Here is a 13,676-nt window from a genome sequence, read left to right as displayed (position 1 = left end):
TATGTAAATGTTCTTATGTTCTTATGAAAACCCAGTCCTGTGAAATCCATAGATTAGATTAGGGCCGACTCAATTTATTTCAGTCAATTGATTTCCTTATATGAACTGTAACTCCTCTCTCTCCTCCCCTCCGTCTCCTCTCTCTCCACCCCCCTTCTCTCTCCTCCCCCTCCGTCTCCTCTCTCTCCCACCCCCTCCCTTCTCTCCCCTCCGTCTCCTCTCTCTCCACCCCCCTCTCTCTCCTCCCCCTCCGTCTCTTCTCTCTCCACCCCCCTCTCTCTCTCCTCCCCCTCCGTCTCCTCTCTCTCCCCCCCCTTCTCTCTCCTCCCCCTCCGTCTCCTCTCTCTCACCCCCTCCCTTCTCTCCCCTCCGTCTCCTCTCTCTCCCCCCCCCTCTCTCTCCTCCCCCTCCGTCTCTTCTCTCTCCACCCCCCCTCTCTCCTCCCCCTCCGTCTCCTCTCTCTCCACCCCCTCCCTTCTCTCCCCTCCGTCTCCTCTCTCTCCACCCCCCTCTTCTCTCTCTCCCCTCCGTCTCCTCTCTCTCCACCCCCTTCTCTCTCCTCCCCCTCCGTCTCCTCTCTCTCCACCCCCCTTCTCTCTCCTCCCCTCTGTCTCCTCTCTCCACCCCCCCCCTTCTCTCCCCCCTTCTCTCTCCACCCCTTCTCTCTCCACCCCCCTTCTCTCTCCACCCCCCTCTTCTCTCTCCTCCCCCTCCGTCTCCTCTCTCTCCACCCCCCGTCTCCTCTCTCTCCACCCCCTCTTCTCTCTCCTCCCCTCCGTCTCCTCTCTCTCCACCCCCTCTTCTCTCTCCTCCCCCCGTCTCCTCTCTCTCCACCCCCCTTCTCTCTCCTCCCCTCCGTCTCTCTCTCTCCACCCCCTCTTCTCTCTCCTCCCCCTCCGTCTCCTCTCTCCACCCCCAATCTCCGCTCTCCGTCTCCTCTCCAGATATATCTGTACAGTATAAGTATGGACGACCAGTGTTGTCTCTCCCCTGCCCTCCCGCAGTGAGTTGTGTCAGTTCAGTCTGCGACCCATGTTGATGACAGTAACAGACTTCCTGTCAGACATACAGAGAGAGGACCCTGGAGTAGCTATCGCAGCTGTACTGAGCACAGGTAGGTGAACACACATACATAAACACACACACACCTCTGCAGGATTCAAGACTGCGTTAGCCTGCTGAGCTAAAGCCGAGGCATTAGGTCCAGGAACTAACAGAAGTCTTCAGGTCTCAGGCAAGATCTGTTAAGTTGTGGATTCACAACCATCGTGTAAAAATATCAACATCTCTACTAACCTGTTCTGACAGTACAACATCTCTACTAACCTATTCTGACAGTACAACATCTCTACTAACCTGTTCTGACAGTACAACATCTCTACTAACCTATTCTGACAGTACAATATCTCTACTAACCTATTCTGACAGTACAACATCTCTACTAACCTGTTCTGACAGTACAACATCTCTACTAACCTGTTCTGACAGTACAACATCTCTACTATAACCTATTCTGACAGTACAACATCTCTACTAACCTATTCTGACAGTACAACATCTCCACTATAACCTATTCTGACAGTACAACATCTCTACTAACCTATTCTGACAGTACAACATCTCTACTATAACCTATTCTGACAGTACAACATCTCTACTATAACCTATTCTGACAGTACAACATCTCTACTAACCTATTCTGACAGTACAACATCTCTACTAACCTGTTCTGACAGTACAACATCTCTACTAACCTGTTCTGACAGTACAACATCTCTACTATAACCTATTCTGACAGTACAACATCTCTACTAACCTATTCTGACAGTACAACATCTCCACTATAACCTATTCTGACAGTACAACATCTCCACTAACCTGTTCTGACAGTACAACATCTCTACTAACCTGTTCTGACAGTACAACATCTCTACTAACCTGTTCTGACAGTACAACATCTCTACTAACCTATTCTGACAGTACAACATCTCTACTAACCTATTCTGACAGTACAACATCTCTACTAACCTATTCTGACAGTACAACATCTCTACTAACCTGTTCTGACAGTACAACATCTCTACTAACCTGTTCTGACAGTACAACATCTCTACTAACCTATTCTGACAGTACAACATCTCCACTAACCTGTTCTGACAGTACAACATCTCTACTAACCTGTTCTGACAGTACAACATCTCTACTAACCTATTCTGACAGTACAACATCTCCACTAACCTATTCTGACAGTACAACATCTCCACTATAACCTATTCTGACAGTACAACATCTCTACTAACCTATTATGACAGTACAACATCTCTACTAACCTATTCTGACAGTACAACATCTCTACTAACCTATTCTGACAGTACAACATCTCCACTAACCTATTCTGACAGTACAACATCTCTACTATAACCTATTCTGACAGTACAACATCTCCACTAACCTGTTCTGACAGTACAACATCTCCACTAACCTATTCTGACAGTACAACATCTCTACTAACCTATTCTGACAGTACAACATCTCCACTAACCTGTTCTGACAGTACAACATCTCCACTATAACCTATTCTGACAGTACAACATCTCTACTAACCTATTCTGACAGTACAACATCTCCACTATAACCTATTCTGACAGTACAACATCTCTACTATAACCTATTCTGACAGTACAACATCTCCACTATAACCTATTCTGACAGTACAACATCTCCACTATAACCTATTCTGACAGTACAACATCTCTACTATAACCTATTCTGACAGTACAACATCTCTACTAACCTATTCTGACAGTACAACATCTCTACTAACCTGTTCTGACAGTACAACATCTCTACTAACCTATTCTGACAGTACAACATCTCTACTAACCTATTCTGACAGTACAACATCTCTACTAACCTATTCTGATAGTACAACATCTCTACTAACCTATTCTGACAGTACAACATCTCCACTATAACCTATTCTGACAGTACAACATCTCTACTATAACCTATTCTGACAGTACAACATCTCCACTATAACCTATTCTGACAGTACAACATCTCCACTATAACCTATTCTGACAGTACAACATCTCTACTAACCTATTCTGACAGTACAACATCTCCACTATAACCTATTCTGATAGTACAACATCTCTACTATAACCTGTTCTGACAGTACAACATCTCTACTAACCTATTCTGACAGTACAACATCTCCACTATAACCTATTCTGACAGTACAACATCTCCACTATAACCTATTCTGACAGTACAACATCTCTACTATAACCTATTCTGACAGTACAACATCTCTACTATAACCTATTCTGACAGTACAACATCTCTACTATAACCTATTCTGACAGTACAACATCTCTACTAACCTATTCTGACAGTACAACATCTCTACTAACCTATTCTGACAGTACAACATCTCCACTATAACCTATTCTGACAGTACAACATCTCTACTAACCTATTCTGACAGTACAACATCTCCACTATAACCTATTCTGATAGTACAACATCTTCACTAACCTATTCTGACAGTACAACATCTCCACTATAACCTATTCTGACAGTACAACATCTATACTATAACCTATTCTGATAGTACAACATCTCTACTATAACCTATTCTGACAGTACAACATCTCTACTAACCTATTCTGACAGTACAACATCTCCACCATAACCTATTCTGACAGTACAACATCTCTACTAACCTATTCTGACAGTACAACATCTCCACTATAACCTATTCTGATAGTACAACATCTTCACTAACCTATTCTGACAGTACAACATCTCTACTATAACCTATTCTGATAGTACAACATCTCTACTATAACCTATTCTGACAGTACAACATCTCCACTATAACCTATTCTGACAGTACAACATCTATACTATAACCTATTCTGACAGTACAACATCTCTACTAACCTATTCTGACAGTACAACATCTCCACTATAACCTATTCTGACAGTACAACATCTCCACTATAACCTATTCTGACAGTACAACATCTCCACTAACCTATTCTGACAGTACAACATCTCTACTATAACCTATTCTGACAGTACAACATCTCCACTAACCTATTCTGACAGTACAACATCTCTACTATAACCTATTCTGACAGTACAACATCTCTACTATAACCTATTCTGACAGTACAACACCTCCACTATAACCTATTCTGACAGTACAACATCTCCACTATAACCTATTCTGACAGTACAACATCTCTACTAACCTGTTCTGACAGTACAACATCTCTACTAACCTATTCTGACAGTACAACATCTCCACTAACCTATTCTGACAGTACAACATCTCTACTATAACCTATTCTGACAGTACAACATCTCCACTATAACCTATTCTGACAGTACAACATCTCCACTATAACCTATTCTGACAGTACAACATCTCCACTAACCTATTCTGACAGTACAACATCTCTACTATAACCTATTCTGACAGTACAACATCTCCACTATAACCTATTCTGACAGTACAACATCTCCACTAACCTATTCTGACAGTACAACATCTCTACTATAACCTATTCTGACAGTACAACATCTCCACTATAACCTATTCTGACAGTACAACATCTCCACTAACCTATTCTGACAGTACAACATCTCTACTATAACCTATTCTGACAGTACAACATCTCCACTAACCTATTCTGACAGTACAACATCTCTACTATAACCTATTCTGACAGTACAACATCTCTACTATAACCTATTCTGACAGTACAACATCTCCACTATAACCTATTCTGACAGTACAACATCTCTACTATAACCTATTCTGACAGTACAACATCTCTACTATAACCTATTCTGACAGTACAACATCTCTACTATAACCTATTCTGACAGTACAACATCTCCACTATAACCTATTCTGACAGTACAACATCTCCACTATAACCTATTCTGACAGTACAACATCTCCACTAACCTATTCTGACAGTACAACATCTCCACTAACCTATTCTGACAGTACAACATCTCCACTAACCTATTCTGACAGTACAACATCTCCACTAACCTATTCTGACAGTACAACATCTCCACTAACCTATTCTGACAGTACAACATCTCCACTAACCTATTCTGACAGTACAACATCTCCACTAACCTATTCTGACAGTACAACATCTCCACTAACCTATTCTGATAGTACAACATCTCCACTATAACCTATTCTGACAGTACAACATCTCCACTAACCTATTCTGACAGTACAACATCTCTACTATAACCTATTCTGACAGTACAACATCTCCACTAACCTATTCTGACAGTACAACATCTCTACTGTAACCTATTCTGACAGTACAACATCTCTACTAACCTATTCTGACAGTACAACATCTCTACTAACCTATTCTGATAGTACAACATCTCCACTAACCTATTCTGACAGTACAACATCTCCACTATAACCTATTCTGATAGTACAACATCTCTACTATAACCTATTCTGACAGTACAACATCTCTACTAACCTATTCTGACAGTACAACATCTCTACTATAACCTATTCTGACAGTACAACATCTCTACTATAACCTATTCTGACAGTACAACATCTCTACTATAACCTATTCTGACAGTACAACATCTCCACTATAACCTATTCTGACAGTACAACATCTCCACTAACCTATTCTGACAGTACAACATCTCTACTAACCTATTCTGACAGTACAACATCTCTACTATAACCTATTCTGACAGTACAACATCTCTACTATAACCTATTCTGACAGTACAACATCTCTACTATAACCTATTCTGACAGTACAACATCTCTACTAACCTATTCTGACAGTACAACATCTCCACTAACCTATTCTGACAGTACAACATCTCTACTATAACCTATTCTGACAGTACAACATCTCCACTAACCTATTCTGACAGTACAACATCTCTACTATAACCTATTCTGACAGTACAACATCTCTACTATAACCTATTCTGACAGTACAACATCTCCACTATAACCTATTCTGACAGTACAACATCTCCACTATAACCTATTCTGACAGTACAACATCTCCACTATAACCTATTCTGACAGTACAACATCTCCTCTATAACCTATTCTGACAGTACAACATCTCCACTAACCTATTCTGACAGTACAACATCTCTACTATAACCTATTCTGACAGTACAACATCTCCACTATAACCTATTCTGACAGTACAACATCTCCACTATAACCTATTCTGACAGTACAACATCTCCACTAACCTATTCTGACAGTACAACATCTCCACTAACCTATTCTGATAGTACAACATCTCCACTATAACCTATTCTGACAGTACAACATCTCCACTAACCTATTCTGACAGTACAACATCTCTACTATAACCTATTCTGACAGTACAACATCTCCACTAACCTATTCTGACAGTACAACATCTCTACTATAACCTATTCTGACAGTACAACATCTCTACTAACCTATTCTGACAGTACAACATCTCTACTAACCTATTCTGATAGTACAACATCTCCACTAACCTATTCTGACAGTACAACATCTCCACTATAACCTATTCTGATAGTACAACATCTCTACTATAACCTATTCTGACAGTACAACATCTCTACTATAACCTATTCTGACAGTACAACATCTCTACTAACCTATTCTGATAGTACAACATCTCTACTAACCTATTCTGACAGTACAACATCTCCACTATAACCTGTTCTGATAGTACAACATCTCCACTAACCTATTCTGACAGTACAACATCTCCACTAACCTATTCTGACAGTACAACATCTCTACTAACCTATTCTGACAGTACAACATCTCTACTATAACCTATTCTGACAGTACAACATCTCTACTATAACCTATTCTGACAGTACAACATCTCTACTATAACCTATTCTGACAGTACAACATCTCCACTATAACCTATTCTGACAGTACAACATCTCCACTAACCTATTCTGACAGTACAACATCTCTACTAACCTATTCTGACAGTACAACATCTCTACTATAACCTATTCTGACAGTACAACATCTCTACTATAACCTATTCTGACAGTACAACATCTCTACTATAACCTATTCTGACAGTACAACATCTCTACTAACCTATTCTGACAGTACAGCATCTCTACTAACCTATTCTGACAGTACAACATCTCCACTATAACCTGTTCTGATAGTACAACATCTCTACTAACCTATTCTGACAGTACAACATCTCCACTATAACCTATTCTGACAGTACAACATCTCTACTAACCTATTCTGACAGTACAACATCCTTTTGTCTTCTCTCCCTCCCCTCCTCCTCCCCTCTCCTCCTCCCCTCCTCCTCTCTCTCCCCTCCTCCCCTCCCTCCCCTCATCTTCCTTCTGCTCCTCTCCCTCCCCTCCTCCTCCTCTCCCACTCCTCCCCTCCTCCTCTCTCTCCCCTCCTCCCCTCATCTTCCTCCTGCTCCTCTCCCTCCTCCTCCCCTCCCACCCCTCCCCTCCTCCTCTCTCTCCCCTCCTCCCCTCCCTCCCCTCATCTTCCTCCTGCTCCTCTCCCTCCCACTCCTCCCCTCCTCCTCTCTCTCCCCTCCCTCCCCTCATCTTCCTCCTGCTCCTCTCCCTCCCCTCCCACTCCTCCCCCTCCTCTCTCTCTCCCTCCTCCCCTCCCTCCCCTCATCTTCCTCCTGCTCCTCTCCCTCCCCTCCTCCTCCCCTCCCACTCCTCCTCCTCCTCCTCCCCTCATCTTCCTCCTGCTCCTCTCCCTCCCCTCCTCCTCCCCTCCCACTCCTCCCCTCCTCCTCTCTCTCCCCTCCTCCCCCCACTCCTCCCCTCCTCCTCTCTCTCCCTCCTCCCCTCCTTCCCCTCATCTTGCTCCTCTCCCTCCCCTCCTCCTCCCCTCCCACTCCCCCGTCCTCCTCTCTCTCCCCTCCTCCCCTCATCTCCCTCCCCTCCTCCTCCCCTCCCACTCCTCCCCTCCTCCTCTCTCTCCCCTCCTCCCCCCTCCCTTCATCTTCCTCCTCCCTCCTCCTCCTCCCCTCTCACTCCTCCCCTCCTCCTCTCTCTCCCTCCTCCCCTCCCTCCCCTCATCTTCCTCCTGCTCCTCTCGCTCCCCTCCTCCTCCCCTCCCACTCCTCCCCTCCTCCTCTCTCTCCCTCCTCCCCTCATCTTCCTCCTGCTCCTCTCCCTCCCCTCCTCCTCCCCTCCCACTCCTCCCCTCCTCCTCTTTCTCCCCTCCCTCCCCTCATCTTCCTCCTGCTCCTCTCGCTCCCTCCTCCTCTCAGATGGACAGAGGGTTTGCTCTAGCACCTCTATAGACACAGTTCTCAATCAGGACTTCCAGATCCTCATCAACAGCACCATCTACAGGATACACTCCCGGGCAGAGGTACCGAACTCTGTGTGTGGTGTGTGTGTGGTGTGTGTGTGTGTGTGTGTGGTGTGTGTGTGGTGTGTGTGTGGTGTGTGTATATGTGGTGTGTGTGTGGTGTGGTGTGTGTGTGTGTGGTGTGTGTGTGTATATGTGGTGTGGTGTGTGTATATGTGGTGTGGTGTGGTGTGGTGTGTGTATATGTGGTGTGGTGTGTGTGTATATGTGGTGTGGTGTGTGTATATGTGGTGTGGTGTGGTGTGGTGTGTGTATATGTGGTGTGGTGTGTGGTGTGGTGTGTGGTGTGGGGTTTGTGTGGTGTAGTGTGTGGTGTTGTGTGGTGTGTATATGTGTTTTAAGTAATAGTTTGCTTTTAAAATATGCAAATCGCTGCTTTTACAATATTATTTAATTGGAATTGTAAAAATATAATTTCTTAGCACAAATAAATAAATAAATAATAAATAAAATCTCTCCTATGTTTCGTCACGCTCTTCCTGTTTCTGCTCTGGACTCTCTTGACCAATCAACATGATGCAAATGTACATGACAGACTGCTGTAGTTTGGGGTTAACAGGGACAGGGACAGACTGCTGTAGTTTGGGGTTAACAGGGACAGACTGCTGTAGTTTGGGGTTAACAGGGACAGGGACAGACTGCTGTAGTTTGGGGTTAACAGGGACAGACTGCTGTAGTTTGGGGTTAACAGGGACAGGGACAGACTGCTGTAGTTTGGGGTTAACAGGGACAGGGACAGACTGCTGTAGTTTGGGGTTAACAGGGACAGACTGCTGTAGTTTGGGGTTAACAGGGACAGGGACAGACTGCTGTAGTTTGGGGTTAACAGGGACAGGGACAGACTGCTGTAGTTTGGGGTTAACAGGGACAGACTGCTGTAGTTTGGGGTTAACAGGGACAGGGACAGACTGCTGTAGTTTGGGGTTAACAGGGACAGGGACAGACTGCTGTAGTTTGGGGTTAACAGGGACAGACTGCTGTAGTTTGGGGTTAACAGGGACAGACTGCTGTAGTTTGGGGTTAACAGGGACAGGGACAGACTGCTGTAGTTTGGGGGTTAACAGGGACAGGGACAGACTGCTGTAGTTTGGGGTTAACAGGGACAGACTGCTGTAGTTTGGGGTTAACAGGGACAGACTGCTGTAGTTTGGGGTTAACAGGGACAGACTGCTGTACTTTGGGGTTAACAGGGACAGACTGCTGTAGTTTGGGGTTAACAGGGACAGGGACAGACTGCTGTAGTTTGGGGGTTAACAGGGACAGACTGCCGTAGTTTGGGGTTAACAGGGACAGACTGCTGTAGTTTGGGGGTTAACAGGGACAGACTGCTGTACTTTGGGGTTAACAGGGACAGGGACAGACTGCTGTAGTTTGGGGTTAACAGGGACAGGGACAGACTGCTGTAGTTTGGGGTTAACAGGGACAGACTGCTGTAGTTTGGGGTTAACAGGGACAGTCTGCTGTAGTTTGGGGTTAACAGGGACAGGGACAGACTGCTGTAGTCTGGGGTTAACAGGGACAGACTGCTGTAGTTTGGGGTTAACGGGGACAGACTGCTGTAGTTTGGGGTTAACAGGGACAGACTGCCGTAGTTTGGGGTTAACAGGGACAGACTGCTGTAGTTTGGGGTTAACAGGGACAGACTGCCGTAGTTTGGGGTTAACAGGGACAGGGACAGACTGCTGTAGTTTGGGGTTAACAGGGACAGCCTGCTGTAGTTTGGGGTTAACAGGGACAGACTGCCGTAGTTTGGGGTTAACAGGGACAGACTGCTGTAGTTTGGGGTTAACAGGGACAGACTGCCGTAGTTTGGGGTTAACAGGGACAGGGACAGACTGCTGTAGTTTGGGGGTTAACAGGGACAGAGGTTAACAGGGACAGACTGCTGTAGTTTGGGGTTAACAGGGACAGACTGCTGTAGTTTGGGGTTAACAGGGACAGACTGCTGTAGTTTGGGGTTAACAGGGACAGACTGCTGTAGTTTGGGGTTAACAGGGACAGACTGCTGTAGTTTGGGGTTAACAGGGACAGACTGCTGTAGTTTGGGGTTAACAGGGACAGACTGCTGTAGTTTGGTGTTAACAGTGGACAGACTGCTGTAGTTTGGGGTTAACAGGGACAGACTGCTGTAGTTTGGGGTTAACAGGGACAGACTGCTGTAGTTTGGGGTTAACAGGGACAGACTGCTGTAGTTTGGGGTTAACAGGGACAGACTGCTGTAGTTTGGGGTTAACAGGGACAGACTGCTGTAGTTTGGGGTTAACAGGGACAGGGACAGACTGCTGTAGTTTGGGGTTAACAAGGACATACTGCTGTAGTTTGGGGTTAACAGTGACAGTCTGCTGTAGTTTGGGGTTAACAGGGACAGACTGCTGTAGATTGGGGTTAACAGGGACAGACTGCTGTAGTTTGAGGTTAACAGGGACAGACTGCCGTAGTTTGGGGTTAACAGGGACAGACTGCCGTAGTTTGGGGTTAACAGGGACAGACTGCCGTAGTTTGGGGTTAACAGGGACAGACTGCTGTAGGTTGGGGTTAACAGGGACAGACTGCTGTAGTTTGGGGTTAACAGGGACAGAGGTTAACAGGGACAGACTGCTGTAGGTTGGGGTTAACAGGGACAGACTGCTGTAGTTTGGGGTTAACAGGGACAGAGGTTAACAGGGACAGACTGCTGTAGTTTGGGGTTAACAGGGACAGAGGTTAACAGGGACAGACTGCTGTAGTTTGGGGTTAACAGGGACAGAGGTTAACAGGGACAGACTGCTGTAGTTTGGGGGTTAACAAGGACAGAGGTAAACAGTGGACAGATTGTCGTTTGTTGCTAACAGCAACAGTGAAACAGAACACTGATTTTTGCTGATTCTGTTTTCTGATGAGTGTTTTGAGGTTCGTTCCTCCTTGTTCCTTGTCAATCATTGGCTCATTGATGAAATTAGCATTACGACAATATCTTTAATTAAATAATTCAAAAACCTTTTATTAATTGTAATTGCAGACAGAATTTGACAATCAGGAAGATAACGCATCAGAGTAAGTTCTGCATCAAAGGTCCCTTAGTTATTTTATTAGACCCTGAATCCGGCCCTCGCGACGTCACTGCCCACGTCATTATATTTCATTCCTGAGACCAAAAAACACGCCTGCTCAACCCCTAAAAACTGGTGTTTTCTATCGCTGTCTAAAAGCTCAGCAGTAAATGTCCAAGTTGATTTACAGTGGAATGTCTGACTTGTGTCTTGTCTCTGACACTCCCCTGCAGAGTTCTGTCTTCACAGTCACGCATTTCTCAGATGGGGATCAGATACCGATCTTTATTAGAGGCAAAGAGACCAGAAATCAACTGTGGAACAAATACTAAACCTCTATAATGAATATATATATATATATATATATATTGTTCATCTGTAGGACCCTATAAATGTAAAGAGGGAGGGGTCTTATAACCCCTCCCCTTCTAATACAACATTAGCATAATCAATTATTATAATTCATCAAGCCCCTATCATGACCCCTAGGTGAACCCTTTCAGTGTTTTTGTATTGATCTGTGTATCAGGTGGAAACTCGGTTTGGTCTCCTGTGATTGGAGGAAATAGAGATGTGGCGACTGTTCAAAGGTCAACGTTACTTACAGCAGGAGCTCATCGCACTGTTCAAAGATCAACGTTACTTACAGCAGGAGCTCATCACACTGTTCAAAGATCAACGTTACTTACAGCAGGAGCTCATCACACTGTTCAAAGATCAACGTTACTTACAGCAGGAGCTCATCGCACTGTTCAAAGATCAACGTTACTTACAGCAGGAGCTCATCACACTGTTCAAAGATCAACATTACTTACAGCAGGAGCTCATCACACTGTTCAAAGATCAACGTTACTTACAGCAGGAGCTCATCACACTGTTCAAAGATCAACGTTACTTACAGCAGGAGCTCATCGCACTGTTCAAAGATCAACGTTACTTACAGCAGGAGCTCATCGCACTGTTCAAAGATCAACGTTACTTACAGCAGGAGCTCATCGCACTGTTCAAAGATCAACGTTACTTACAGCAGGAGCTCATCGCACTGTTCAAAGATCAACGTTACTTACAGCAGGAGCTCATCACACTGTTCAAAGGGTCACAACGTTACTGTGGAAAGTCACAGAACCCCTTTAATGGAAGTAACCCTAGAACCTAACAAGTCACTGATAAAAATAACGTTCCCCAACTGGCCAGGAACCTTATATCCTTTCTCTCTGCTCCTCTCTCCTCTCCCCCCTCTGCTCCTCTCCTCCTCTCTCTGCTCCTCCTCTCCTCTCCTCCCTATGCTCCTCTCTCCTCTCTCTGCTCCTCTCCTCCCTATGCTCCTCTCTCCTCCCTCGGCTCCCCTCTCCTCCCTCTGCTTCTCTCTCCTCCTCCTCTCTCCTCCCTCTGCTCCTCTCTCCTCCCTATGCTCCCCTCTCCTCCCTTTGCTTCTCTCCTCTCCTCCTCTCTGCTCCTCTCCTCCCTCCCTCTGCTCCTCTCTCCTCCCTCTGCTTCTCTCTCCTCTCCTCTCTCCTCCCTCACTCTGCTCCTCTCCCCTCCCTCTGCTTCTCTCTCCTCTCCTCTCCTCCCTCTGCTCCTCTCCTCCCTCCCTCCCTCTGCTCCTCCTCTCCTCCTCTCTCTCTTATATAACATCCTTTCTTTCTGCTCCTCCCTCCCACTGCTCCTCTCTCCTCTCCTCTCCTCCTCTCTCCTCCCTCTGCTTCTCTCTCCTCTCCTCTCTCTGGTCCTCTCTCCGCTCCTCTCCTCCCTCCCTCCCTGCTCCTCCTCTCCTTCTCTCTCTCTTATATTATATCCTTTCTTTCTGCTCCTCTCTCCTCCCTCCCACTGCTCCTCTGCTCCCCTCTCTTCCTCTTTCCTCCCTCTGCTTCTCTCTCCTCCCTCCCTCTCCTCCTCTCTCCTCCGCTCCTCTCTCTGCTCATCTCTCCTCTCCTCCTCTCTCCTCCCCCTATCAGAGTCTCCAGAACATTCCACCAGTATAGATGACATGAAGACCGTAGTCCACATGCTCCATTCAGCTCTCAACCTGCCAGAACACCAGCTACTGAGACAGATTCAGCTTCTCCGCAGACTGGATACACTGAAGCAGGAGCTGGGACCTTTGGAGGAGGTACTGTAGACAGACAGACAGACAGACTGGATACACTGAAGCAGGAGCTGGGACCTTTGGAGGAGATACTGTAGACAGACAGACGGACGGACGGACGGACGGACAGACACTG

The 13,676-nt window shown here is 45.6% G+C and overlaps 1 long non-coding RNA gene and 1 pseudogene across 1 annotated transcript; one reads left to right on the top strand and one right to left on the bottom strand.

The window, feature by feature from the left end:
- Nucleotides 1-950: 950 nt before the first annotated feature.
- LOC127922856 (calcium uniporter regulatory subunit MCUb, mitochondrial-like) overlaps nt 951-13,676 on the top strand; it is a 17,374-nt pseudogene continuing 4,648 nt past the window's right edge.
- On the bottom strand, nt 1,273-4,908 carry LOC127922857 (uncharacterized). Its single transcript, XR_008112661.1, has 4 exons — nt 4,859-4,908; nt 3,229-3,356; nt 1,601-1,664; nt 1,273-1,296 (listed from the first exon to the last, which is right to left on the bottom strand). It is a non-coding gene; the product is annotated as an uncharacterized LOC127922857 (long non-coding RNA).

The sequence above is a fragment of the Oncorhynchus keta genome, unplaced genomic scaffold, assembly GCF_023373465.1.
Source record: "Oncorhynchus keta strain PuntledgeMale-10-30-2019 unplaced genomic scaffold, Oket_V2 Un_contig_27428_pilon_pilon, whole genome shotgun sequence".
NCBI classification, from domain to species: Eukaryota; Metazoa; Chordata; class Actinopteri; order Salmoniformes; family Salmonidae; genus Oncorhynchus; species Oncorhynchus keta.
This window is presented reverse-complemented; position numbering and strand designations above follow the sequence as displayed.